This window comes from Coregonus clupeaformis, chromosome 21 (assembly GCF_020615455.1).
Source record: "Coregonus clupeaformis isolate EN_2021a chromosome 21, ASM2061545v1, whole genome shotgun sequence".
Lineage (NCBI taxonomy): Eukaryota > Metazoa > Chordata > Actinopteri > Salmoniformes > Salmonidae > Coregonus > Coregonus clupeaformis.
The window spans coordinates 39,385,973-39,413,189 of record NC_059212.1 but is presented as its reverse complement, the minus strand read 5'-3'; the positions used below and the strand labels follow the sequence as shown (position 1 = coordinate 39,413,189).

At 43.8% G+C, this 27,217-nt stretch overlaps 1 pseudogene; it reads right to left on the bottom strand.

Moving 5' to 3' along the window:
• Window positions 1–27,217, bottom strand: part of LOC121535500 — a 97,039-nt pseudogene that overhangs the window by 65,718 nt on the left and 4,104 nt on the right.

Below are 27,217 nucleotides of genomic sequence, written 5' to 3'. Positions count from 1 at the left end.
TGAACTGACAGGGCGATATCGAACAGTTGACGCTCATTGGTTAATCACAAACACCTGTATCAGACAAGCCCAGTGATTGGTGGATAACTCACAGCACTGTGTCCCTGGGACAGGAAGTGGTCGCTCCGGGTCTTCCTGGTACGAGTCCTGGTTAGTTATCTGAAATACATCACACATAATATTTGCCTCAGTCGGTAGAGAATGGAGCTTGCAAAGCCAAGGGTCATGGGTTTGATTCCTGCTGGGGCCACCCATACAAAAAATGTATGCATGCATGACTGTAAGTCACTTTGGATAAAAGCCTCTTCTGAATGGCATATGTAATGGTATATGCAGTAAATATAACACACTGTATTTCATTCAAAGTCATTTTACTGTGTAATAGAGGGTGATCCACTATATGTGTTGGACAACAGCTTACATCCTGGTCTCTCATGGCATTGAGTTGCTCCAGTTTTTTGGCCCAATAGCGTGCCTCTTCCTCAGGGATATCTGAAAACAAGAGCCCAACAAATAAATCAGCTGATCCGCACACACACTGACCCGCACACACACACGTACGTATGTACCCTCGCACACGCACACACACACACACACACACACACACACACACACACACACACACACACACACACACACACACACACACACACACACACACACACACACACACACACACACACACACACACACACACACACACACACACACACATACTTGGATAGCTTACATACCAAACCATTACTACCAATCACAGTGAGAATGACTTTTCACCCAGAACCCCAGACCTTTAAATAACCTATTGGCTTGACTGGTGCTCAGTCAGACAGACAGACAGTATCTAGGAGATGGGAGGCAGTGTAAAATGACACCTAATCAATGCTAGCAGAACGAATCCTGATTACGTTCACACAGGAAGCTAAAAGGAAGGACAGAAGCTGCCAACCTAGTGACACAGATCAGTGTGTTTCTATGGGGACACATGGAATGGAATTAAACAGCGTTGTATTCACTAGCAACAAAACGGAAGCAAATGGGCCGAAACAGGGAGGGACTACCAGGTCTTGTCCAATGAGAAACACTTGTTTTAATTTTCTGTTGCAAAATGTTTTGTTACGTTGTACACTAATGAATATACGAACCTGGTTAACTCAGCTAAAGATTAGAATGTAGGTTCAGGTGTGATTATGTTCACAGTAAGATGCTTCTCTGGCTTGACTGTGTATGTGGAGTGTGGACAGTGACTCATGTACAAATACGATTAGAGACATCTACTGTTTGTCCCTTTTAGAATCTGAGAGTGGAAGACTTACACTCTCGTCTCTAACATGTAGGCTCAACATTTCCTAACAGTCCCAATACAAGTCAAAATGTTGAATAAACTTCATTTGGACTTACTTTACCTGCTGTCCACTGATTTTGTCCTCATGTCGAAGGTAATCTGAGACAGAATATCCACAGGGAAGTATTATTAGCCTGACTTTCAGTATGCTGGTGTGTATATGGTTCTGTTGGTTTGTATTTCCGGTTTGTATTTTCAATACTGAAACAATTTGCACGCGACGTAAACACTTGCACAATATGTAAACAATGGTTGAGCGTAGCCGAACAACAGGCCGAACATTGCCGACGTTTAATTTGCAGTAAAACGCAAGCACTTCCAGCTGATTGCTAGGAAATGTTCTTCGGTTGACAATGTTCAGTTAAGTTGTTTACATATTGTGCATCATATGCAATGCGTCAGGAGACTGAAAATAAAAACCGGAAATATAAGCCACAGAGCCATATATATATCTACAAAAAGTCTGGTTAATAATACTTTCCTGTGGACATTTTATCTCCACTTCCTACCGTCAAAGGGATCAACGAGTAAAGTAAGTTTAAATATCATTTTATTCAACACTGGCTTGTAGAGTCTTTTTTAGGGCGACTTCTTTCAGACTAAATATCCATGGGGTAACCATGGTAACAGTCTGAAGTATTAGGCACATCTACTGTATTTTATCTACTGTATTTTATCTACTGTATTATACAGTTGAAGTCGGAAGTTTACATACACCTTAGCCAAATACAATTAAACTCAGTTTTTCACAATTCCTGACATTTAATCCTAGTAAAAATTCACTGTCTTAGGTCAGTTAGGATCACCACTTTATTTTAAGAATGTGAAATGTCAGAATAATAGTAGAGAGAATTATTTATTTCAGCTTTTATTTTTTTCATCACATTCCCAGTGGGTCAGAAGTTTACATACAGTAAAGGAAAAAAGTATTTGATCCCCTGCTGATTTTGTACGTTTGCCCACTGACAAAGACATGATCAGTCTATAATTTTAATGGTAGGTTTATTTGAACAGTGAGAGACAGAATAACAACAACAAAATCCAGAAAAACGCATGTCAAAAATGTTATGAATTGATTTGCATTTTAATGAGGGAAATAAGTATTTGACCCCTCTGCAAAACATGACTTAGTACTTGGTGGCAAAACCCTTGTTGGCAATCACAGAGGTCAGACGTTTCTTGTAGTTGGCCACCAGGTTTGCACACATCTCAGGAGGGATTTTGTTCCACTCCTCTTTGCAGATCTTCTCCAAGTCATTAAAGTTTCGAGGCTGACGTTTGGCAACTCAAACCTTCAGCTCCCTCCACAGATTTTCTATGGGATTAAGGTCTGGAGACTGGCTAGGCCACTCCAGGACCTTAATGTGCTTATTCTTGAGCCACTCCTTTGTTGCCTTGGCCGTGTGTTTTGGGTCATTGTCATGCTGGAATACCCATCCACAACCCATTTTCAATGCCCTGGCTGAGGGAAGGAGGTTCTCACCCAAGATTTGACGGTACATGGCCCTGTCCATCGTCCCTTTGATGCAGTGAAGTTGTCCTGTCCCCTTAGCAGAAAAACACCCCCAAAGCATAATGTTTCCACCTCCATGTTTGACGGTGGGGATGGTGTTCTTGGGGTCATAGGCAGCATTCCTCCTCCTCCAAACATGGCGAGTTGAGATGATGCCAAAGAGCTCAATTTTGGTCTCATCTGACCACAACACTTTCACCCAGTTCTCCTCTGAATCATTCAGATGTTCATTGGCAAACTTCAGACGGCCCTGTATATGTGCTTTCTTGAGCAGGGGGACCTTGCAGGCGCTGCAGGATTTCAGTCCTTCACGGCGTAGTGTGTTACCAATTGTTTTCTTGGTGACTATGGTCCCAGCTGCCTTGAGATCATTGACAAGATCCTCCCGTGTAGTTCTAGGCTGATTCCTCACCATTCTCATGATCATTGCAACTCCACGAGGTGAGATCTTGCATGGAGCCCCAGGCCGAGGGAGATTGACAGTTATTTTGTGTTTCTTCCATTTGCGAATTATCAACTGTTGTCACCTTCTCACCAAGCTGCTTGGCGATGGTCTTGTAGCCCATTCCAGCCTTGTGTAGGTCTACAATCTTGTCCCTGACATCCTTGGAGAGCTCTTTGGTCTTGGCCATGGTGGAGAGTTTGGAATCTGATTGATTGATTGCTTCTGTGGACAGGTGTCTTTTATACAGGTAACAAACTGAGATTAGGAGCACTTCCTTTAAGAGTGTGCTCCTAATCTCAGCTCGTTACCTGTATAAAAGACACCTGGGAGCCAGAAATCTTTCTGATTGAGAGGGGGTCAAATACTTATTTCCCTCATTAAAATGCAAATAAATTTATAACATTTTTGACATGCGTTTTTCTGGATTTTTTTGTTGTTATTCTGTCTCTCACTGTTCAAATAAACCTACCATTAAAATTATAGACTGATCATTTCTTTGTCGGTGGGCAAATGTACAAAATCAGCAGGGGATCAAATACTTTTTTCCCTCACTGTATACTCAATTAGTTTCGGGTAGCCTTCCACAAGCTTCCCACAATACATTGGGTGAATTTTGGCCCATTCCTCCTGACAGAGCTGGTGTAACTGAGTCAGGTTTGTAGGCCTCCTTGCTCGCATACGCTTTTTCAGTTCTGCCCACAAATGTTCTATAGGATTGAGGTTAGGGCTTTGTGATGGCCACTCCAATACCTTGACTTTGTTGTCCTTAAGCCATTTTGCCACAACTTTGGAAGTATGCTTGGGGTCATTGTCCATTTGGAAGACCCATTTGCGACCAAGCTTTAACTTCCTGACTGATGTCTTGAGATGTTGCTTCAATATATCCACATAATTTTCCTTCCTCATGATGCCATCTATTTTGTGAAGTGCACCAGTCCCTCCTGCAGCAAAGCACCCCCACAGCATGATGCTGCCACCTCCGTGCTTCACGGTTGGGATGGGGTTCTTCGGCTTGCAAGCATCCCTGTCATGCCCTGGCTCTGGGGACTCTTATATGTTGAGCCAGGGTGTGGATTTTCTATGTTTTGTTTTCTATGTTTTTGGTTCTAGTTCGTTTTGTTCTATGTTGGCCAGGGTGGTTCCCAATCAGAGGCAGCTGTAGCTCGTTGTCTCTGATTGGGGACCATACTTAGGCAGCCTTTTGGCATGTTAGGTTGTGGGATCTTGTTCCGAAAGGTTTGTGTTGTAACCTAGGACTTCACGTATCGTTTCGTTTGTTGTTTTTGATCGTGTGTTAAGTACTGAATAAAGAATGTACGCTTATCACGCTGCGCCTTGGTCCGCTTCATCTGTCAGCGAACGTGACAGAAGATCCCACCACCAGAGGACCAAGCAGCGTGCCCAGGAGGAGAAGTTGGCGATGTCCCAGGTGGGCGAATGGTGGTCTTGGGAGGACATATTCGCGGGCAGAGGGCCATGGGCAAAAGTAAATGCCCAGGCAGGAGAGGAGAAACGGCGCCAACCGTGCCGACGACGGACACGCGAGTGGCAACCCCAATAAAAAAAATTGGGCGGGGGCACACGGCGTGGACGACGGGGCTGCTGGAGGCAGCTACAGGGCGCATCGGCGGACTAGGAGAGGATGCCACCAGGTTTGGGGGGCTGGAAGGGTGGTTGGCGGAGCCTAGAGGTAGAGCAGAGCCAACTCCCCGTACTCAGGCTAGGCAGCGTGAGACTGGGCAGGTTCCGTGTTATGCGGAGCCACGTACGTGTCGTGCTAAGGTGGGCATGCAGCCAGGACGGAGTGTGCCGGCTCAACGCTCGTGGCTTCCAGTACCCCTCCTCGGTCCCGGATATCCTGCGCCAGTGCCACGTGCTGTAGTGCCAGTACGAGTGCACAGCCCTGTACGTCCTGTGCTGATGCCTCACACAGATTGTGTGGAAATAGGCATTCAGCCAGGACGGGTTGTGTCAGCTCTCCGCTCCAGACCTCCAGTCAGTCTCCACAGTCCAGCCCGGCCTGTTCCTGTCCCTCGCACCAAGCCTGTGGTGCGCGTCGTCAGCCCGGTCCGGCCTGTTCCTGCTCCCCGCACCAAGCCTGTGGTGCGAGTCGCCAGCCCGGTACGGCCTGTTCCTGTCCCTCGCACCAAGCCTGTGGTGCGCGTCGTCAGCCCGGTCTGGCCTGTTCCTGCTCCCCGCACCAAGCCTGTGGTGCGCGTCGCCAGCCCGGTCCGGCCTGTTCCTGCTCCCCGCACCAAGCCTGTGGTGCGCGTCGCCAGCCCGGTCCGGCCTGTTCCTGTCCCTCGCACCAAGCCTGTGGTGCGCGTCATCAGCCCGGTTCGGCCTGTTCCTGTCCCTCGCACCAAGCCTGTGGTGCGCGTCCCCAGCCCGGTCCGGCCTGTTCCTGCTCCCCGCACCAAGCCAGTGGTGCACGTCGTCAGCCCGGTCCGGCCCGTTCCTGCTCCCCGCACCAAGCCAGTGGTGCGCGTCGTCAGCCCGGTCCGGCCCGTTCCTGCTCCCCGCACCAGCCAGTGGTGCGGCGTCGTCAGTCCGGCACGGTCCGTGCCTGTTCCACCGGTGCCTGGTCCGGCACCGGTCAGCTGCTCCACACCGGAGCCAGAGCAATCCGCTCCACCGGTGTCCAGACCAGACCAGGGGCGCTACGGGGGGGTAGAGAGAGAGTGGTGGTCACGCCCGGAGCCGGACCCGCCTCCAGGCGGAATGCCCACCCGGCCCCTACCCCGTTGTGTTGGCGCGTCGCAGTCCGGGGTGTACTGTCACGCCCTGGCTCGGGGGACTCTTAAATGTTGAGCCAGGGTGTGGAGTTTCTGTTACATTTTCTATGTTTTCGTTCTAGATCATTTAGATCTATGTTGGCCAGGGTGGTTCCCAATCAGAGGCAGCTGTAGCTCGTTGTCTCTGATTGGGGACCATACTTAGGCAGCCTGTTTTCACTAGTTTATTGTGGGATCTTGTTCCGTAAGGTTTTGTGTATAACCTAGGACTTCACGTATCGTTTGGTTTGTTGTTTTGTTTCGTGTGCAGTACGGTAAATAAAATGTACGCTTATCCGAGCCTTGGTCCGAGTCTTCATGTAACGATCGTGACAATCCCCCTTTTTCCTCCAAACATAACGATGGTCATTATGGCCAAACATTTCTATTTTTGTTTCATCAGACCAGAGGACATTTCTCCAAAAAATACGATCTTTGTCCTCATGTGCAGTTGCAAACCGTAGTCTGGCTTTTTTATGGAAGTTTTGGAGCAGTGGCTTCTTCCTTGCTGAGCTGCCTTTCAGGTTATGTCGATATATGACTCGTTTTACTGTGGATATAGATACTTTTGTACCTGTTTCCTCCAGCATCTTCACAAGGTCCTTTGCTGTTGTTCTGGGATTGATTTGCACTTTTCGCACCAAAGTACGTTAATCTCTAGGAGACAGAACGCGTCTCCTTCCTGAGCGGTATGACGGCTGCGTGGTCCCATGGTGTTTATACTTGCATACTAATGTTTGTACAGATGAACGTGGTACCTTCAGGCTTTTGGAAATTGCTCCCAAGGATGAACCAGACTTGTGGAGGTCTACAATTTTTTTTCTGGGGTCTTGGCTGATTTCTTTTGATTTTCCCATGATGTCAAGCAAAGAGGCACTGAGTTTGAAGGTAGGCCTTGAAATACATCCACAGGTACACCTCCAATTGACTCAAATAATGTAAATTAGCCTATCAGAAGCTTCTAAAGCCATGACATTATTTCCTGGAATTTTCCAAGCTGTTTAAAGGCACAGTCAACTTAGTGTATGTAAACTTCTGACCCACTGGAATTGTGATACAGTGAATTATAAGTGAAATAATCTGTCTGTAAACAATTGTTGGAAAAATTACTTGTGTCATGCACAAAGTAGATGTCCTAACCGACTTGCCAAAACTATAGTTTGTTAACAAGAAATTTGTGGAGTGGTTGAAAAACGAGTTTTAATGACTCCAACCTAAGTGTATGTAAACTTCCGACTTCAACTGTATCTACTGTATTTTAAGACGTTTTGGGTCATTGGGGGTATAAATGAGGGTCAATTAAGTATAGTCATTACTTCATTCATTAAGTTGTGTTTGTTCATCCATCCAACCATCCGTTAATAATTGTTTTGTTTGTTAGTTTGTTAGTTATTTCATTGGTTCCCTCCCTCACTCACCCAGAGGCAGTTCAAAGCGTGTGTCCAGCAGCACCTGGTGTAAAGTGGGGTCTTTGGTTCCACAGATATCGTTGTCTGCCATGATAACCTGGGAGTCCAGTGTTAGCCACTTCCCCGGACCCTCCTACACATAGAAATAGAACGCATAAACCTGATACACCATTCATTATCATTGTTAGTTTGTTAGTTAGATCCCCATTGTTATACTGCATACAAAAACATTAGCCTGGTCCCAGATCTGTTTGTGCTGTCTTACCAACTCTTACGGTCCTTGTCACGCAACAGACCAGTCTGTCCCTGGATCTTTCAACAGGGATTCATTCAGTGAGTCATTCTGATTTTACATTCCACTCATAGCTTCCATGGCTGATATAATTCATTACCCCAAGGAGTTGCCTTGCCCTGGCTTAGAAAGTAAGTAGTACTATGCCAGTATGAGTATTGTGGGTGTAGTGTACCTCGTTTGATTGGCGGATGCTGTGCAGGGGGATCCACACCGTGCCAACCATGGTGTCCCATATTAACCCTTTATTCCACATCTCCACCGTCAGGCCAAGGTCCAGCCTGTTGATCTCACTAGACAGGGAGAGAGAGAGAGAGAGAGAGAGAGAGAGAGAGAGAGAGAGAGAGAGAGAGAGAGAGAGAGAGAGAGAGAGAGAGAGAGAGAGAGAGAGAGAGAGAGAGAGAGAGAGAGAGAGAGAGAGAGAGAGAGAGAGAGAGAGAGAGAGAGAGAGAGAGAGAGAGAGAGAGAGAGAGAGAGAGAGAGAGAGAGAGAGAGAGAGAGAGAGATAAGATAGCACAGATACAACAGGGGAAAGACAGCAGGAGAGAGAATTGGGAAAATAAATACACAGAGGAGTTTGTGTCAGGAGGACTGGAATAAACTGAGTGGAAGGAGTGAGGGAGGGGGAGAGTGAGATTGGGGGAGGGGGAGAGAGAGAGAGAGAGAGCTCTGTACTGTGGAGAGAGAGAGAGGGAGAGAGAGAGAGAGAGAGAGAGAGCTCAAAGACATTGCTCCTGCATTTTTCAGCATGTTTTTACAAAAAATATAGATTTAAAGTTAGATAAACGTGGATTTTTTGGCAGGGACATATACAGTATGCTACCCTCCACAACATAACCTTCATTCCAAACCAAAAGTCCAAACCTACAACCTGATTTTGGACGGAATTACCTGGAATTACCTGGAAGGCTTTCTACTACCAAGGATTACTATTCCCAAACTATACAGCAAATGCTCTGGCAAACAAACAGAAACCTGAAAACACCATCCAACCTGGAACTGAGTGAGTAATGTTTAGTCTGAAGCTATTTTTTACTTTCAAAAACCAAGAAGAAAAATACATTACAATGATATATTTTACTTTATAAGGACTGAATGCTAAGGCTACCAAGCTTGCTAGTACAAAGAGATACAACTTCAATTAGCACTGACGTGTGAAGTGAGAGGTGTCAAAGCCCTTGAGCCCAACAATGGCAGGAGAGTCGCACAGTCTACCCCAACCAAATGGAGAGGCCTTAGAAGCACCCTCCCGCTGTTCAGAGGTAATTAAAATACAGTACCCTCTGTATGTAAAGAATGATAAGACACGAAAAGAGTACAAAATGAAGCTCCTTGTGGGAAATCAAGAGACACTTTTTGCTGACTTTTATAAAAATGGGAACATTAGCAACCTTATCTTCCACACAGACCATCCCCTGGCATGGCACAGTGCTATATTAGCACACTAACCCTGTTAAGAGGGGGGGGGGTTAGCGACGGGTGGAAACTCAGGATACTAGACAAGTACTAGAGTCAGCTAATATACATCTCTATAAATCTGGAACAGTATTGGTACAGGGCAACCCCAAACAGTTCCAGCTGGACTTTCACCTAATCAAAGAAATAGCTCAGCAGGAGACCCAGACAGCAGTCCAGCACAACAACACCCCCTTAACTAGACCTGGAGAGCTGGAGGTGGAGAGAGACATATCTGCACTCTGGACTGTGGTGAGACAACAAAAACAGGAGAAAGAGCAGGAGAAGAACAGAGCACTAGAGGAGAGGATCAGAGTACTAGAGGAGAAGGTGAGAATGATGACGGGTGACAGAGAACAACCCATTAGAGAGCTGGCCATCCCCGCAGAGAAGCCAGCAGAACGGCCCACCTCAGATCCTGGCCAAAGTCTCGACACCGCAGCAGAACAGTACACCCTAGACCCTGACCATAGCCTCGACATCACAGCCGGACAAACAAATGAAGAACCCCAAGCCCAGGGGATCCCAACCCCTCTGAGCATCCCCCTGTCAGCCATCCTGATAGCCCTCCTGACGACCCCCCCACACCCACTGAGGACATACACAAGCCACAGATTGTACTCCTTATGGACTCAAACGGGAAATACATACAAGAATATACAATTTCCCAAACACACAGTGTCTAAACTCTGGTGTCCAAACACCCAGCATGCCCTAGACCTTCTGTCTGAGGACCAACTAGGATCACCCAGCCACATAATAATACACACAGGCACAAACGACCTGAGAACACAGCAGGAAAGGGTGGCCACAGCACTCAAGGAAGTTATAGAAAAAGCTTCTTCTACCTTCCCCAACGCACAAGTGGTTATCTCAACCCTGCTACCACGAAAATACTTCCACCCTGCTACCATACAGCAGGTAAACGCAAGTATTTCCTGTGACTGTGCCTCAAAACCAAATGTCTACCTGGCCCACCACTCCACCCTGGATTTGAACAGCCTTTACGACCAGGTCCACCTATACAAGGCAGCAGTGCCCACCTTGCCTGGACCCTAAAGTATATCGCCCTCAACCGCAGACCCAACACCTCACACAGGAGCAACAGATCAACAGACACCCCGCCCAGACCAGTGAGACACTCTCCCAGACCTTCACTATGGTGAATCACTAAAACAATACAGAAATACACTATGGAAAAGGAAGGAACAGCATGTTAGAAATCAGCTCAATGTCATTGAAGAATCCATAGACTCTAACCACTTCTAGGAACATTTGAAAACAAACAACAACACGAACAGCTATCTATCCAAAACGGAGATGTATGGGTAAACCACTTCTCCAATCCTTTTGGCCCTATAACAAAGAACAAAAAGCAAAAAAAGATACATGATCAAATGCAAATCTTAGAATCAACTATTAAAGACTACCAGAACCCACTGGAGTCTCCAATTACATTGAAAGAACTACAGGACAAAATACAAACCCTCCAACCCAAAAAGGCCTATGGTGTTGATGGTATCCTCAATGAAATGATAAAATATACAGACCACAAATTCCAATTGGCTATACTTAAACTCTTTAACATCATCCTTAGCTCTGGCATCTTCTCCAATATCTGGAACCAAGGACTGATCACCCCAATCCACAAAAGTGGAGACAAATTTGACCCCAATAACTACCGTGGGATATGCGTCAACAGCAACCTTGGGAAAATCCTCTGCATTATCATTAACAGCAGACTAGTTCATTTCCTCAGTGAAAACAATGTACTGAGCAAATTCCAAATTGGCTTTTTACCAAATTACTGTCCGACAAACCACGTATTCACCCTGCACACCCTGATTATTATTTGACCATGCTTGTCACTTATGAACATTTTTGAACATCTTGGCATGGTTCTGTTATAATCTTCACCCGGCACAGCCAGAAGAGGACTGGCCACCCCTCATAGCCTGGTTCCTCTCTAGGTTTCTTCCTAGGTTTTCGCCTTTCTAGGGAGTTTTTCCTAGCCACCGTGCTTCTACACCTGCATTACTAGCTGTTTGGGGTTTTAGGCTGGGTTTCTGTACAGCACTTCGAGATATTAGCTGATGTAAGAAGGGCTATATAAAATAAAATTGATTGATTGATTGATTGAATTGACAAACAAACAAACCAAAACAAAGGCAAAGTCTTCTCATGCTTTGTTGATTTCAAAAAAGCTTTTGACTGAATTTGGCATGAGGGTCTGCTATTCAAATTGATGGAAAGTGGGGTTGGGGGAAAAACATACGACATTATAAAATCCATGTACATAAACAACAAGTGTGTGGTTGAAATTGGCAAAAAACACACACATTTTTTTCCACAGGGCCGTGGGGTGAGACAGGGATGCAGTTTAAGCCCCACCCTCTTCAACATATACAGTATATCAACGAATTGGCGAGGGCACTAGAACAGTCTGCAGCACCCTACTAGAATCTGAAGTCAAATGTCTACTGTTTGCTCATGATCTGGTGCTTCTGTCACCAACCAAGGAGGGCCTACAGCAGCACCTAGATCTTCTGCACAGATTCTGTCATACCTGGGCCCTGACAGTAAATCTCAGTAAGACAAAAAGAATGGAGTTCCAAAAAAAGTCCAGTTGCCAGGACCACAAATACAAATTCCATCTAGACACCGTTGCCCTAGAGCACACAAAAAACTATACATACCTCGGCCTAAACATCAGCGCCACAGGTAACTTCCACAAAGCTGTGAACGATCTGAGAGGCAAAAAGGGCCTTCTATGCCATCAAAAGGAACATAGAATTTGACATACCAATTAGGATCTTGCTAAAAATACTTGAATCAGTTATAGAACCCATAGCCCTTTATGGTTGTGAGGTCTGGGGTCCGATCACCAACCAAGAATTCACAAAATGGGACAAACACCAAATTGAGACTCTGCATGCAGAATTCTGCAAATATATCCTCTGTGTACAACGAAAAACACCAAATAATGAATGCAGATCAGAATTAGGCAGATACCCGCTAATTATCAAAATTCAGAATAGAGCCGTTAAATTCTATAACCACTTAAAAGGAAGCGATTCCCAAACCTTCCATAACAAAGCCATCACCTACAGAGAGATGAACTTGGAGAAGAGTCCCCTAAGTAAGCTGGTCCTGGGGCTCTGTTCACAAACCCAAACAGACCCCACAGAGCCCCAGGACAAAAAAAATTATAATCAGACCCAACCAAATCATGAGAAAACAAAAAGAGAATTACTTGACACATTGGAAAGAATTAACAAAAAAACAGAGCAAACTAGAATGCTATTTGGCCTTAAACAGAGAGTACACAGTGGCAGAATACCTGATCACTGTGACTGACCCAAACTTACTGAAACCTTTGACTATGTACAGACTCAGTGAGCATAGCCTTGCTATTGAGAAAGGCCGCTGTAGGCAGACCTGGCTCTCAAGAGAAGACAAGCTATGTGCACACTGCCCACAAAATGAGGTGGAAACTGAGCTGCACTTCCTAATCTCCTGCCAAATGTATGACCATATTAGAGGCACATATTTCCCTTAGATTACAGAGATCCACAAAGAATTCGAAAATTAACCCAATTTTGATCAACTCCCATGGCTACTGGGTGAAATACCACAGTGTGCCATCACAGCAGCAAGATTTGTGACCTGTTGCCACAAGAAAAGGGTAACCAGTAAAGAACAAACACCATTGTAAATACAATCCAATACATTAACTATTTGCACATTGTTACAACCCTGTATATATATACATAATATGACATTTGACATTTCTTTATTCTTTTGGAACTTCTGAGTGTAATGTTTACTGTTAATATTTATTGTTTATTTCACTTTTGTTTACTATCTACTTCACTTGCTTTGGCAATGTTAACATACCATGCCAATAAAGCCCTTAAATTGAAATTGAAATTGAAATTGAATTGAGAGAGGGGGCGGGGGAGAGAGATTGGGGGAGGGGGAGAGAGATTGGGGGAGGGGGAGAGAGAGGGGGCGGGGGAGAGAGATTGGGTGAGGGGGAGAGAGAGGTGAGAGGTGAGAGGGGAAGAGAGAGGGGGGACACCCACAAGCCTCACAAGACTAGTCTGAAGGTAGCCGGGTACCAGTTTAAAAAATGAATGGAAGTATATATGGAGATAGTTTAGTGCCTAAAATAAGGAGTTAAATACATGTAAAAGATATAGGACAGACACTTCAGAACAAACTTCCTTTTGATTTTTTGGCGGAACTATCTGTTTATCCATGTGTGAAGCTGTTATTCAATGCATTTCTATGGGTTAATAGCAGTAAGGCCAAATTCAATGTTTAATCAACTATATATATTTTTGAGGGGATACCTTAATGGGTCCTAAAATTCAATATCAAATAGCTAAATGATCCTTGGTATGACCACCTTAAAACAATTCCATATGTTAGCTTAGTTGACCCACTGTTTATTTTCTGCATCTATGTCATATCGCTGAGTCTACCTTTATTTTTAAAAGACGGAGGCAAGATTTCCCGTCTGAGTACAGCCTCCTGTAGCTCAGTTGGTAGAGCATTGCGCTTGCAACGCCAGGGTTGTGGGTTTGATTCCCATGGGGGGCCAGTATGAAAAATGTATGTACTCACTAACTGTAAGTCGCTCTGGATAAGAGCGTCTGCTAAAATGTAGTGACTCTTTTTAAGAAAAGTGCCATTTTGATCAGTGCCCATAACTGTGGGAGGGGCCTGGAAGCCATTACAGAGGGATTTAGTCTTAGGGAGGGGCCTGGAAGCCATTACAGAGGGATTGAGTCTTAGGGAGGAGACTGGAAGCCATTACAGAGGGATCTGAGTCATACCTTCTGTTGTGCAACACTGTTACAATGCCCAAAGCCTCGCGCCATCACACCAGCAGCCCACAGGACACTACTCTGCAGTCAGTCAGCCTGCCTCCTGCTGCATGTTACATGTTTCATAAACCACTAGTAAGCATAATACTCACCAGTCAAACTAGTACACTCTCCCTGGCTACCACACTACTCACCAGTCAAACTAGTACACACTCGCTAGCACATTACACACCAGTCAATCTAGTACACATTCGCTAGCACACTACACACCAGTCAAACTAGTACACACTCGCTAGGACACTACACACCATCCACATTCACTGACTAGCAACACTGACTGTTACTAAGTGTCCAATTCAAGTCTGAAAATGAAAACGTCAGCTAGGAGATGGTTATGTAATGAAAGAGGAGGGAGAGAAAGAGGAGGGAAGATAAGGGAACAGTAGGAGAAGAAAAAGGAGGAGGAAGGAGGGAGGAAGTAAGAGATCAAGGAGCAACGGGGAGGAAGAGGTAAGGAGGAGAGGAGAGAGAGGAGCTGGGAGGAAGAGGATAAGGAGGAGAGAGAGAGAGAGAGAGAGAGAGAGAGAGAGAGAGAGAGAGAGAGAGAGAGAGAGAGAGAGAGAGAGAGAGAGAGAGAGAGAGAGAGAGAGAGAGAGAGCGAGGAAGAGGATAAGGAGGAGAGGGAGAGAGAGAGAGAGAGAGAGAGAGAGAGAGAGAGAGAGAGAGAAGCTGGTAGGAAGAGGATAAGGAGGAGAGGAGAGAGAGGAGCTGGGAGGAAGAGGATAAGGAGGAGAGGAGAGAGAGAGGAGCTGGGAGGAAGAGGATAAGGAGGAGAGGAGAGAAGAGAGAGAGAGGACCTGGGAAGAAGCCTATGTGGAGAGGGAGGAGGAGTGAGTGATAGCGCTACCGAGGGTGAAGAGATGAAAGAATGGATGAGGGAGCAGGAGGGAAAAGGAGGTAGAGATAAAGAGATGGAGAGACATGAAACAATAAAGAAGACAAAGAAAGATGGAGGTCGATGTAAGAGAGGAAATCAGAGAGGTGAAGGAGTGACAAAAAAGGACATAGAGATGGAGAGAATGGTGAAGAGAGGGAGATGGAGTGATAGAAAGAGAGAGGACTCACAACATGAAGTCCTGCTCCCAGCTGGGCAGGCTTCCCCGGACAGCGATGGTGGTGCTCTTCACATTTTGCACCTTCAGGGTCACATACGTGTTGAACTTCTCTGTGAGTGAGAGAGAGAAAGACTGAATTACTCTGTAAGGTGTAGAGTGAGAAACAACTGAATTACTCTGTAAGGGGTAGAGAGAGAAACAACTGAATTACTCTGTAAGGGGTAGAGTGAGAAAGAACAGAATTTATCTGTGAGGCAGAAAAATAAGTAACTGAATTTCTCTGTGAGGGGTAGAGAGTGAAAGAACTGAATTTCTCTGTGCGGGGTAGAGAAAGAAACAACTGAATTACTCTGTGAGGGGTAGAGAGAAACAACTGAATTACTCTGTGAGGGGTAGAGAGAAACAACTGAATTACTCTGTGAGGGGTAGAGTGAGAAAGAACAGAATTTATCTGTGAGGGAGAAAAATAACTAACTGAATTTGTCTGTGAGGGGTAGAGAAATAGAGGAAAATAATGCTCCATATAAGAACTATAGTCAGAGAAGTTGGCTGAAACACACAGATCTAGGACCAGGCCAGTTTTTCCTCAGCACATGACCTGACCAGCCTCACATGATCAGGTAAACTCCCGTCCCTATAAAACATAGCTAGCAAGTTTGCCCCAACCCAGTCCTGTACTTCTGTTTTGTCTATTCTATTTCCAGGTTCCCAGAAGCACTTACCTTGGGCTCCATCCAGCTTGGCTTTCTTCACTGTGAAAACATTGAGAGGAACACAGTCACACAGGGCAACACCATCTGTCCACAGAACTCTTACACACAGAACATACAATGATGGAGCTGTTAGCCCCCAAAATGGGTCCCAGTTTCCTGTTTTGTGGTTGTCACTAGTTACCACAACCACAAAGTAAAAATTGGCTATAAAAATTAATTTAAGGTTAGGGTTAGGCATAAGGATAGCAGTGTGGTTAGGGCTAGGTTTAAAATCCCATTTTGAGTAGATAAATTGTAGAAATAGGAACAGTTTATGACTTTGTGGCTGTGGTAACAACCCTTTTGTGGGCAGTTCTCATGTTGGATCGTTTCTCTGGATCTCTGGAAAGTGCCCTTTTGGGTGGTGGTATAATCTTTTTGCATATACATTTTTTGTTGTTGTTGTTCTGAACCCACTGCCCGCTGCCCCCTGGGGGCCAACGGTAGTCTCGCTAGCTTGCCACCATATAGCCACACAAGCCACTCGCCAGCCAGCCATATATCATGAAAATGAGATAGTGCCATGTGTATGATGATAAATTATTTGCCTACACAATAAATATTGTACTTATGTTAACCTGTTAGATGTCAAACCCCATATTGGGGACTTTGAGTGGTTCTCGACCGGTTCCGACTGACATTTTGATGTACAAAGCACTCTGTGAACGTCGTAAGGTCCAGTGTCCTATAGTGCCAGAAAGCCCTATCTCTCTGCTCTCTGCTCCCACTTTCTAAGCGGAGCTGACTTGAAGTGTCAGGTTTCAGACACAACATTTGTATTGGACATGTCATATTTTCTGGCCTATCCAGACAAAGGAACGATTTCCTGTACCTGTGAAACTCACAGCTGCGCTTACAATAGCACATATGAAACGGGAGAATCTAGCGGATGCCACAACAGTCGCAGACCGATTTAGAGCTCTCAACATGAAAAAATACTAAATAATTTCATAGAATTGAACTAAGACCACTTTCTCTTGGTCACAGATGGATGTAATCACTTTGTGCTTAAAGCTGAAGTTGAAACGAGTCTGCACACATCTGAATGGTGTCTCTGCTCCGCTGAGTGGACGTTTAGGAGAACATTGTCGTCAGATACATTTACATTTTAGTCATTTAGCAGACGCTCTTATCCAGAGCGACTTACAGTTAATGAGTGCATACATTTTTCATACTGGCCCCCCGTGGGAAACGAACCCACAACCCTGGCGTTGCAAGCGCCATGCTCTACAAACTGAGCTACACGGGACCATAACTAAAGAGTTATTATGAAATATGAAATTACTATTAAATGACATGATTATACAATCATATTATGACGTAGAGCAAAACTTAGAATACCATCGTGTTCGTGAGAGTCTCATCTTTCCATAGAGGGGTCATTAAAGTTGTTATTACTGATTAATGTACTGCATTGCTGAGGGAGCTAGCACATAAGCATTTTGCTGCACCTTTTATACCTGCTGTAAACTGTGTATGTGACAAATACATTTGATTTGATTTTATGCTCCTCAATACTTATTCTACTAGATCAAAGTTTCAGCCAGGTAGGATACATAGTGGCAACAAATGGATTTGGGTTGGATATAGTAATGGTACCATTTCTTATAACAATCATACACATAGACAGAAGCAACAACACACACAGCAAGCCACTTTTTATATAGCAGAGGCTGTAGCGTACTCACGTAGGCAGTGTCCTAAAAGACACCCTATTTCCCTACATGATGAACTACTTCTGACCTGAGCCCAATGGGCCCTGGTCAAAAGTAGTGCACTATATAGTGAATAGTGTGCCATTTGGAACTCCGCCATAGGAGGAGGCAACACTAGTATGACTGGCCCGTGGTGTGTTATCAGAGTGGTGTTGCAGTAGAGACAGAAGGTGGGTGGTGGACGTGCTGATTCTCTGAGCAAGGTACAGAGACTTAGCTTGTCTTATTGGAGAAGAGGAAAATACATGTTGTTACCTTGCAGTCAACGCCAATCGTTTACACTGTGCCAACCAGTTTCAGTCACAAGCCTCTTGAAGGACAATAGAAGTGCAATAAAAAAAAAATATTAGGGCATATTCGGCATCCCTCTCCAGGATTGTTTCGATTAAGGCTATAATGCCAAATCTGTGTGTGTGTTTTTTTTTTGTTATCCTATCCTGAGTGTGTGGGTTGAATATATTTTGTGGCTCTGTCTCTATAAAGCCCACTCTATCCCTCTGCAGTACTGTTTAAACAGCTCTGACGTAACTCATACCTGCATAGTTAATGCCCTACACTTTCACTACCCACACACAACAATGTAGTCTCTGGGAAATGTGTATTATTCTGTACATTATATTATGAATGGAATAGCAATTGTACAATATCATACCAATTAAAAGATGTATAGTATCATACATCTTACCCGGTCGTACAATAGCATACGAATTGGATGACTAACTTATCATACGTCTTGGAGGATGTTTAGTGTTATACGTCTTTCTCTGAGACCAGGTTGCTTGTTGCGCTGTAACAGCAAAGGAGAATTACTGGGAGAATTTACGTTGGTGGTTAGCATAACTAACGACAAAGGATCATTTACGTAAAAGGTTAGGTGAAGTGGGTTAAGTTTAGAATAAAGGTTAGGGGAAGGGTTTGCTAAAATGCTACAGCTGTCCCCTGCGTGACTCGAACATGCAACCTTTGGATTTGTAGACAGTCACGGATTATGCCGACCCCATCCTCCCCGACCAACCCGACTACTTTCGTTTCTGTCTAAAGTAACTAGACCATTAGTAGGTATCATACGCCTTGGAGGTGCTCAGAAATGCATAAAGTATGTTTCGTATGGCTCTGAGGCCACACACACACAGACACACACACACACGGTCACATTGCATCCATAGCGAGTTTTAATATTCAACAACCCCCACCTGCACATCCCATAATACTCTCTACAGGCCGGCCTGCCTGGGCCCAAGTCTCCATGACAACGGACGAAAGGGGAAAAGACGACACGTGTGAAATTCCCTGACTAAGAGAGGAGGCATTCTACACACACACAGACACACACACACACACACACACACACACACACACACACACACACACACACACACACACACACACACACTAAACTACTGAACTAGTAATGAGAGAGTCTTACTGGAATACCAATGAAGTTACTGTATTATGTAAAGGAGGCTGAAGCACGTGTACCTACCTGCCTGTAGTTACACGTCCTATGTTGTGTCGGTGAAGAACTGAAGCTATTCTTTATCTTCTTCATGACTATGCTTTCAACCATCTACACTGAACAAAAATATGAACTCAACATGTAAAGTGTTGGTCCCATGTTTCATGAGCTGAAATAGAAGATTCCAGAAATGTTCCATACGCACAAAAAGCTAATTTCGCTCAAATGTTGTGCACACATTTTTCCCCCTCCCTGTTAGTGAGCATTTTATCCTTTGCCAAGATAATCCATCATCCTGACAGGTGTGGCATATCAAGAAACTGATTAAACAGCATGATAATTACACAGGTGGACCTTGTACTTGGGATGATAAAAGGCCACTCTAAAATGTGCAGTTTTGTCACACAACACACAATGCAACAGATGTCTCAAGTTTTGAGGGAGCATGCAATTGGCATTCTGACTGCAGGAATGTCCACCAGAGCTGTTGCCAGAGAATCTAATGTTAATTTCTCTACCGTAAACTGCCTCCAACATCGTTTTAGAGAATTTGGCAGTACGTCCAACCGGCCTCACAACCGCAGACCACGTGTATGGTGTCGTGTGCTCGAGCGGTTTGCTGATGTCAACATTGTGAAAAGAGTTGCCCCATGGTGGCGGTGGGGTTATGGTATGGGCAGGCATAAGCTATGGACAACAAACACAATTGCATTTTATCGATGGCAATTTGAATGCACAGAGAAACAGTGACGAGATCCTGAGGCCATTCATCCGTAGCCATCACCTCATGTTTCAGCAAGATAACGCATGGCCCCATGTCGCAAAGATCTGTACACAATTCCTGGAAGCTGAAAGTATTCCAGTTTTTCCATGGCCTGCATACTCACCCTATGTCACCCATTGAGCAGGTTTGGGATGCTCTGGATCGACGTGTACGACAGCGTGTTCCAGTTCCTGCCAATATCCAGCAACTTCACACAGCCATTAAAGAGGAGTGGGACAACATTCCACAGGCCATAATCAACAGCCTGATCAACTCTATGCGAAGGAGATGTGTGGCGCTGCATGAGGGAAATGGTGGTCACACCAGATACTGACTGGCTTTCTGATCCACGCCCCTACCTTTTTTTAAAGGTATCTGTGACCAACCGATGCATATCTCTATTCCAAGTCATGTGAAATCCATAGATTAGGCCTAATGAATTTATTTAAATAGACTGATTTCCTTATATGAACTGTAACTCAGTAAGATCTTTGAAATTGTTGCATGTTTTGTTTATATTTCTGTTCAGTATAAAAGCACAATCAAAGTTCAAATGGGAATACAATGTCAGAAGTTTTGTATTTATACAACAATTGAATGTGTTATCATTGTGCTTCATCTAATAGCAGAACCAAATGACCTGGATTACAGTTGAGATTACATTAAAAGTACTTAAAGTGCAAGTGATCAATGCTGTTCAAGATTCTGTCAGATTATTACAGCAATTGTGAAGATTTACACAGACCTGCAACCTTTGCATGATATCTTGAACATTCACGCTTTCTATGATCACATAAGAAGACATTTATAGTTACAGTAGGCTAACCTCAAAATGTGGCCATGGATGTGTTACTCATTTTAAGGTTCAATAAATACTGTTACATTAGTTTGTAAAATAGCCCTAACTTTAGGCTATTTACTGTATTACAAAAGTAATATTGAATTGTGTGTTTGGTTGTCAATGAAACCAAATATCAACATTTAAAGGATATCTAATTCTTGGATAGTTTCATCTGAGCCACTGGCTTAATCCTATTCTTTAACTTTTATTTTTGGTTTAGTTGGAGACATGAATCCAACATATTATTTGTTTACTTGTCAACATGTTAATAGGTTATGTACTGTATTGCAAAGGTGATATTGAATTGTGTTTGGTTGTCAATGCAATCAAGTATCAACATTTGAAGGAGATGTATATTTTGTGGCACTGATTTAGTCTGGCTTTTACTCCAATTTGTCTACAAATTAATAATTGATATGTTGGACTCATGTCTCCATCTCAACCAATAATCAACATTAGAGAATAAGACTACATCAAATCAAACTTTATTTAAAGTGATTTTTTAAAGTTGGATTAGATTTAGTCCTATTCTTTGAGATGGAGACATGAATCCAACATATTAATGATTAATTTGAAGATTACATTTGAAATTAACCAAAGCTTGACCTATATGGTCTACAGTATATGTATTGTCTATTTTTAGTTGAACCCTGGGTTGAATTGAAACAATAGCTGTTGATGACTTTGCAAATGCTATATAGGCCTAAATAGTATCATTGATGCTATATGACTTAAAAAGTATGGTTACGTTTCATTTGCTCTGTTAAACCTAACCTTTGGAATGATTTCAATAGCAACAGTGAATATATTTAGTTATTAACCCTTGGCCTACAATTTCCCCGCCCCCGTGGAAATTTAAACAACATAATAAAAAAATGCCCATCAAAATCCGTCTGTTTAAGCTAGAGATATCTAGCAGATATTTTTTTGCCAGGGCTGCTTCTCAATCTACCGCATCCGCCGATATCGCCCTTCCACATCTGCGGGGAAAGGTGGCAGAGCTAGAGTGGTGTTTGTCAAACCATGAGACATCCCGAAAATCGGTCTTCTCACGAAAACGTCTGTAGTGTCCGAACAGTTTGGCCTACAAAACTATTGAAAGTTGAGGCACTCGCAAACTTAATGGTGTTCTCCGTTTTGTTCTAGGACTCCCACAAGCTTCACAAGACTCGTCTGAAGTTGGTACAGCCTCTTCTGCCAACTTCTGTCTGTAGTGTCCGAAAGGTTTGGGCGACCTATTAATAGGACACCTCTGTGGTAAGCCGAGACTCTCACGTACACGATGGTGTTCCCCGTTTTGCTCTAGGATGCCCACAAGCCTCACAAGACTCGTCTGAAAGTCCCTGGTACCAGTTTAAAAAATGAATGGAAGTACTGTATATATGGAGATAGTTTACTGGCTACCAAGGCCTTGGGGCCAGGTAGATTCCACTAGCTCATTAGACTACCACGGCCTTAGGATCAGGTAGATTCCATAAGCTCATTAGGCTCCCACGGTCTTGGGGTCAGGTAGATTCCATTAGCTCATTAGACTACCACGGTCTTGGGTCAGGTAGATTCCATTAGCTCATTAGACTACCACGGCCTTAGGATCAGGTAGATTCCATAAGCTCATTAGGCTCCCACGGTCTTGGGGTCAGGTAGATTCCATTAGCTCATTAGACTACCACGGTCTTGGGGTCAGGTAGATTCCATTAGCTCACATTAGGCTAACACAGTCTTGAGGTCAGGTATATTCCATAAGCTCATTAGTCTCCCACGGTCTTGGGGTCAGGTAGATTCGAAGAAACAAATTTGACACCCGATCGGTTGCACTCTCTCAGTGCAACAACACATTTTCACACACAGACTCAGACATTTTGCAGGGAAGACAGCTGCTTGTAGTCACAGAGATTCTACAGTGACCTTATCTGGACAGGCCCATGTTTGACAACTGTCTTTGATTTATTTATTGGGGAGTTAAGGAGGACTTTAGAGAGGACCCCAGTGGGACGAACCGTTACACTTGAACTGTCACTATGTAGCCGGTACAGCCTCTTCTACCAACTTCTGTCTGTAGCATCCGAACGATTTGGGCTACCCACTAATATGACACCTCTGTGGAAAGCTGAGACTCTCACAAACACTATGGTGTTCTCCGTTTAGGATGCCCACAAGCATCACAAGACTCATCTGAAGTAATGTATATATGGAGATAGTTTAGTGCCTAAAATAAGGGGATAAAGACATGTAAGAAAAAAAAAATGTTTCCTGAACTTACTTATATATCTCAGATATAGGACAGCCCCTTCTGAACAAACTTCATTTTGATTTTGTTTTGGGACTATCTGTCATTCCATGTTTTTCTATTGGCTAATAGCAGTAATGCCAAATTAAATGTTTAATCCAATCATTTTTTTATAAAAAAAATTTGATACCTTATGGGGTCTTAAGGCTTAGACTTAAGAGATCTTAGAGGGTTAAGAGATCGCTTAATAATAGTTCTCATGATAGCACATTGATAGTAGTCAGTGTCAAATATCAAAGCTAAGCAGGGCTTGGTTAAAACCCTGGATGGGAGACCATATGAATTGCTGTAGCTAGATCAACTCTCCAGTAGGAGCTGCTGCCCAGACTATTGTTTATTTTCTGATAGTGGATGTAACGTTGAAGATCTGACATTTCAAAGCTACAAATTCAACATATTTTATACAAGGTTTGTCTATGTTGAAAATTTGTTACAATGATGACATAATCCTGTGGTTGAAATTCCACCCTCAAAACAACAGTTGATGACTTTTGTCAAATTCAATGTATTTTCCACGTAGATTCCGTGTCAAAATACGTTGACAAATTACGTTGAAACAACGTTGATTCAACCAGTTTGAGCCCAGTGGGCTTTGAATGATTGAACCTCCCTTTCCCTCCCAGACAGGCTGAATATCTGAAATAGATCCAGTTCGTTTTTTAAAGCTGAAATTCATATCCAAACTCTATACCCATTGTCCCTCTTCCAGGCAGCACTGCAAATTAAACCATTCAATATTGGAGTGAAAGTGGAGAATCAATGTAAACATGGCTTTTTCATAGCTAAACACACACGTCTGGTTGTGGCAGCAGATGAAAGCAGACCAGTGGCTGATTGTGTTGTTCTCCAAGCAGGACTAGAAACAGCTCAGGTAATATATCAGTACATGAGGAAGATCAATGGGAAATAAATTGGATTGCAGAAAGGTAGGGAGCTAATGTTTAATGATAACTCTGAATCATAAATCTCTGCCCATGTAAATTATTTAGGGAGGAACCTCCACCCACAAACAATACACGTACACGCACGCACATACACACACACTGATACATACACACACACACACACACACACATACACACACACAGTCTGCACACAAACAATACGCTAATCAATTATAATTTTCACAAAAATTTCCAAATGCCAACGATTAATAGCAGTGGTTTCTGAAATCATTTTGTTCTGTTACCCATCAGAGTTTTCCTAACATCCACCAAGTAAACAAAAGTATTCGTAAGGCAGAGAAATAGTCCAAGCCTATATCTGCCCAGACTTGAACCCCCATTTCTTTTTGACATCCCTGGTCTGTACCATCACCAGCTTTTACTTACAGTCGTTAGCAACTAGTTAACTCTCTGCATAATGCGTCCAAAACATAATCAGTATTCATGGTATTTTAGCGGCAGGATGAAATGTATTGACTGTAGATCAAATCGACTGATAAAGCTACATGATTTTGGTTGAATCCCATTAAAAACGTTACTCACAACTCAGAACTTCATATGCACAACATTATGCTGTACATACAGTACTATAAGTCTACATTCAAAATTCAAAAATTCAAATGAAATTCAAGACATGGGTGACTAGTTAACGTTAGCTTGGCTCTCTCTGTGTGTTTCATACCGTGGGAGGAGGGGTTGGTTCGTTGACAGAGAGCAATGGCTAGCTAATATGCTAACTATTCTAGCTAGCTAACTAACTGGCTGAATAAGTTGACGACGTACTCACTCAAACTGTCAAAACTAGACGTTAGACACAGACACGAATGATCTGCTTAGCGTGTTAACACACTATTGGTAGTTTGTTGTAACCGAGGATTGGTGCTAAACCGTGTTATTGGAAGCTAGCATGCTAGTTAGCTATGGCGTCATAGGATACGGTGCCCTGGGCGGTTTTCACAGAAGAATACTGTACCAAGTTAGCTAGCTGAATAAACTACAGTGGGGAAAAAAAGTATTGAGTCAGCCACCAATTGTGCAAGTTCTCCCACTTAAAAAGATGAGAGAGGCCTGTAATTTTCATCATAGGTACACGTCAACTATGACAGACAAAATGAGGAAAAAAAATCCAGAAAATCACATTGTAGGATTTTTAATTAATTTATTTGCAAATTATGGTGGAAAATAAGTATTTGGTCAATAAAAAAAGTTTCTCAATACTTTGTTATATACCCTTTGTTGGCAATGACACAGGTCAAACGTTTTCTGTAAGTCTTCACAAGGTTTTCACACACTGTTGCTGGTATTTTGGCCCATTCCTCCATGCAGATCTCCTCTAGAGCAGTGATGTTTTGGGGCTGTTGCTGGGCAACACAGACTTTCAACTCCCTCCAAAGATTTTCTATGGGGTTGAGATCTGGAGACTGGCTAGGCCACTCCAGAACCTTGAAATGCTTCTTACGAAGCCACTCCTTCGTTGCCCGGGCGGTGTGTTTGGGATCATTGTCATGCTGAAAGACCCAGCCACGTTTCATCTTCAATGCCCTTGCTGATGGAAGGAGGTTTTCACTCAAAATCTCACGATACATGGCCCCATTAATTATTTCCTTTACACGGATCAGTCGTCCTGGTCCCTTTGCAGAAAAACAGCCCCAAAGCATGATGTTTCCACCCCCATGCTTCACAGTAGGTATGGCATTATTTGTCCTCCAAACACGACAAGTTGAGTTTTTACCAAAAAGTTATATTTTGGTTTCATCTGACCATATGACATTCTCCCAATCCTCTTCTGGATCATCCAAATGCACTCTAGCAAACTTCAGACGGCCCTGGACATGTACTGGCTTAAGCAGGGGGACACGTCTGGCACTGCAGGATTTGAGTCCCTGGCGGCGTAGTGTGTTACTGATGGTAGGCTTTGTTACTTTGGTCCCAGCTCTCTGCAGGTCATTCACTAGGTCCCCCCATGTGGTTCTGGGATTTTTGCTCACCGTTCTTGTGATCATTTTGACCCCACGGGGTGAGATCTTGCGTGGAGCCCCAGATCGAGGGAGATTATCAGTGGTCTTGTATGTCTTCCATTTTCTAATAATTGCTCCCACTGTTGATTTCTTCAAACCAAGCTGCTTACCTATTGCAGATTCAGTCTTCCCAGCCTGGTGCAGGTCTACAATTTTGTTTCTGGTGTCCTTTGACAGCTCTTTGGTCTTGGCCATATTGGAGTTTGGAGTGTGACTGTTTGAGGTTGTGGACAGGTGTCTTTTATACTGATAACAAGTTCAAACAGGTGCCATTAATACAGGTAACGAGTGGAGGACAGAGGAGCCTCTTAAAGAAGAAGTTACAGGTCTGTGAGAGCCAGAAATCTTGCTTGTTTGTAGGTGACCAGATACTTATTTTCCACCATAATTTGCAAATAAATTCATAAAAAATCCTATAATGTGATTTTCTGGAATTATTTTTCTCATTTTGTCTGTCATCGTTGACGTGTACCTATGATGAAAATTACAGGCCTCTCTCATCTTTTTAAGTGGGAGAACTTGCACAATTGGTGGCTGACTAAATACTTTTTTTCCCCACTGTAAGTTAGAGTCTATTCCTAGAAAACATTGAACCGCTGTAGTTTACAACAATTATAATTTCTGCTGCTAAAGCCACTTTCTATCACTCTACATTTCAAGCCTCTGCCTCTAACCCTAGGAAGCTCTTTGCCACCTTCTCCTCAATGCTGAATCCTCCTCCTCCTCCCCCTCCCTCCTCCCTCTCTGTGGATGACTTCGTCAACCATTTTGAAAAGAAGGTTGACGACATCCGATCCTCATTTATTACGTCAAATGACACCGCTGGTCCTGCTCACACTGCCCTACCCTATGCTTTGACTTCTTTCTCCCCTCTCTCTCCAGATGAAATCTTGCGACTTGTGACGGCCGGCCGCCCAACAACCTGCCCGTTTGACCCTATCCCCTCCTCTCTTCTCCAGACCATTTCCGGAGACCTTCTCCCTTACCTCACCTCGCTCATCAACTCATCCTTGACCGCTGGCCATGTCCCTTCCATCTTCAAGAGAGCGAAAGTTGCACCCCTCCTCAAAAAACCTACACTCGATCCCTCCGATGTCAACAACTACAGACCAGTATCCCTTCTTTCTTTTCTCTCCAAAACTCTTGAGCGTGCCGTCTCTAGCCAACTCTCCTGCTATCTCTCTCAGAATTACCTTCTTGATCCAAACCAGTCAGGTTTCAAGACTGGTCATTCAACTGAGACTGCTCTTCTCTGTGTCACGGA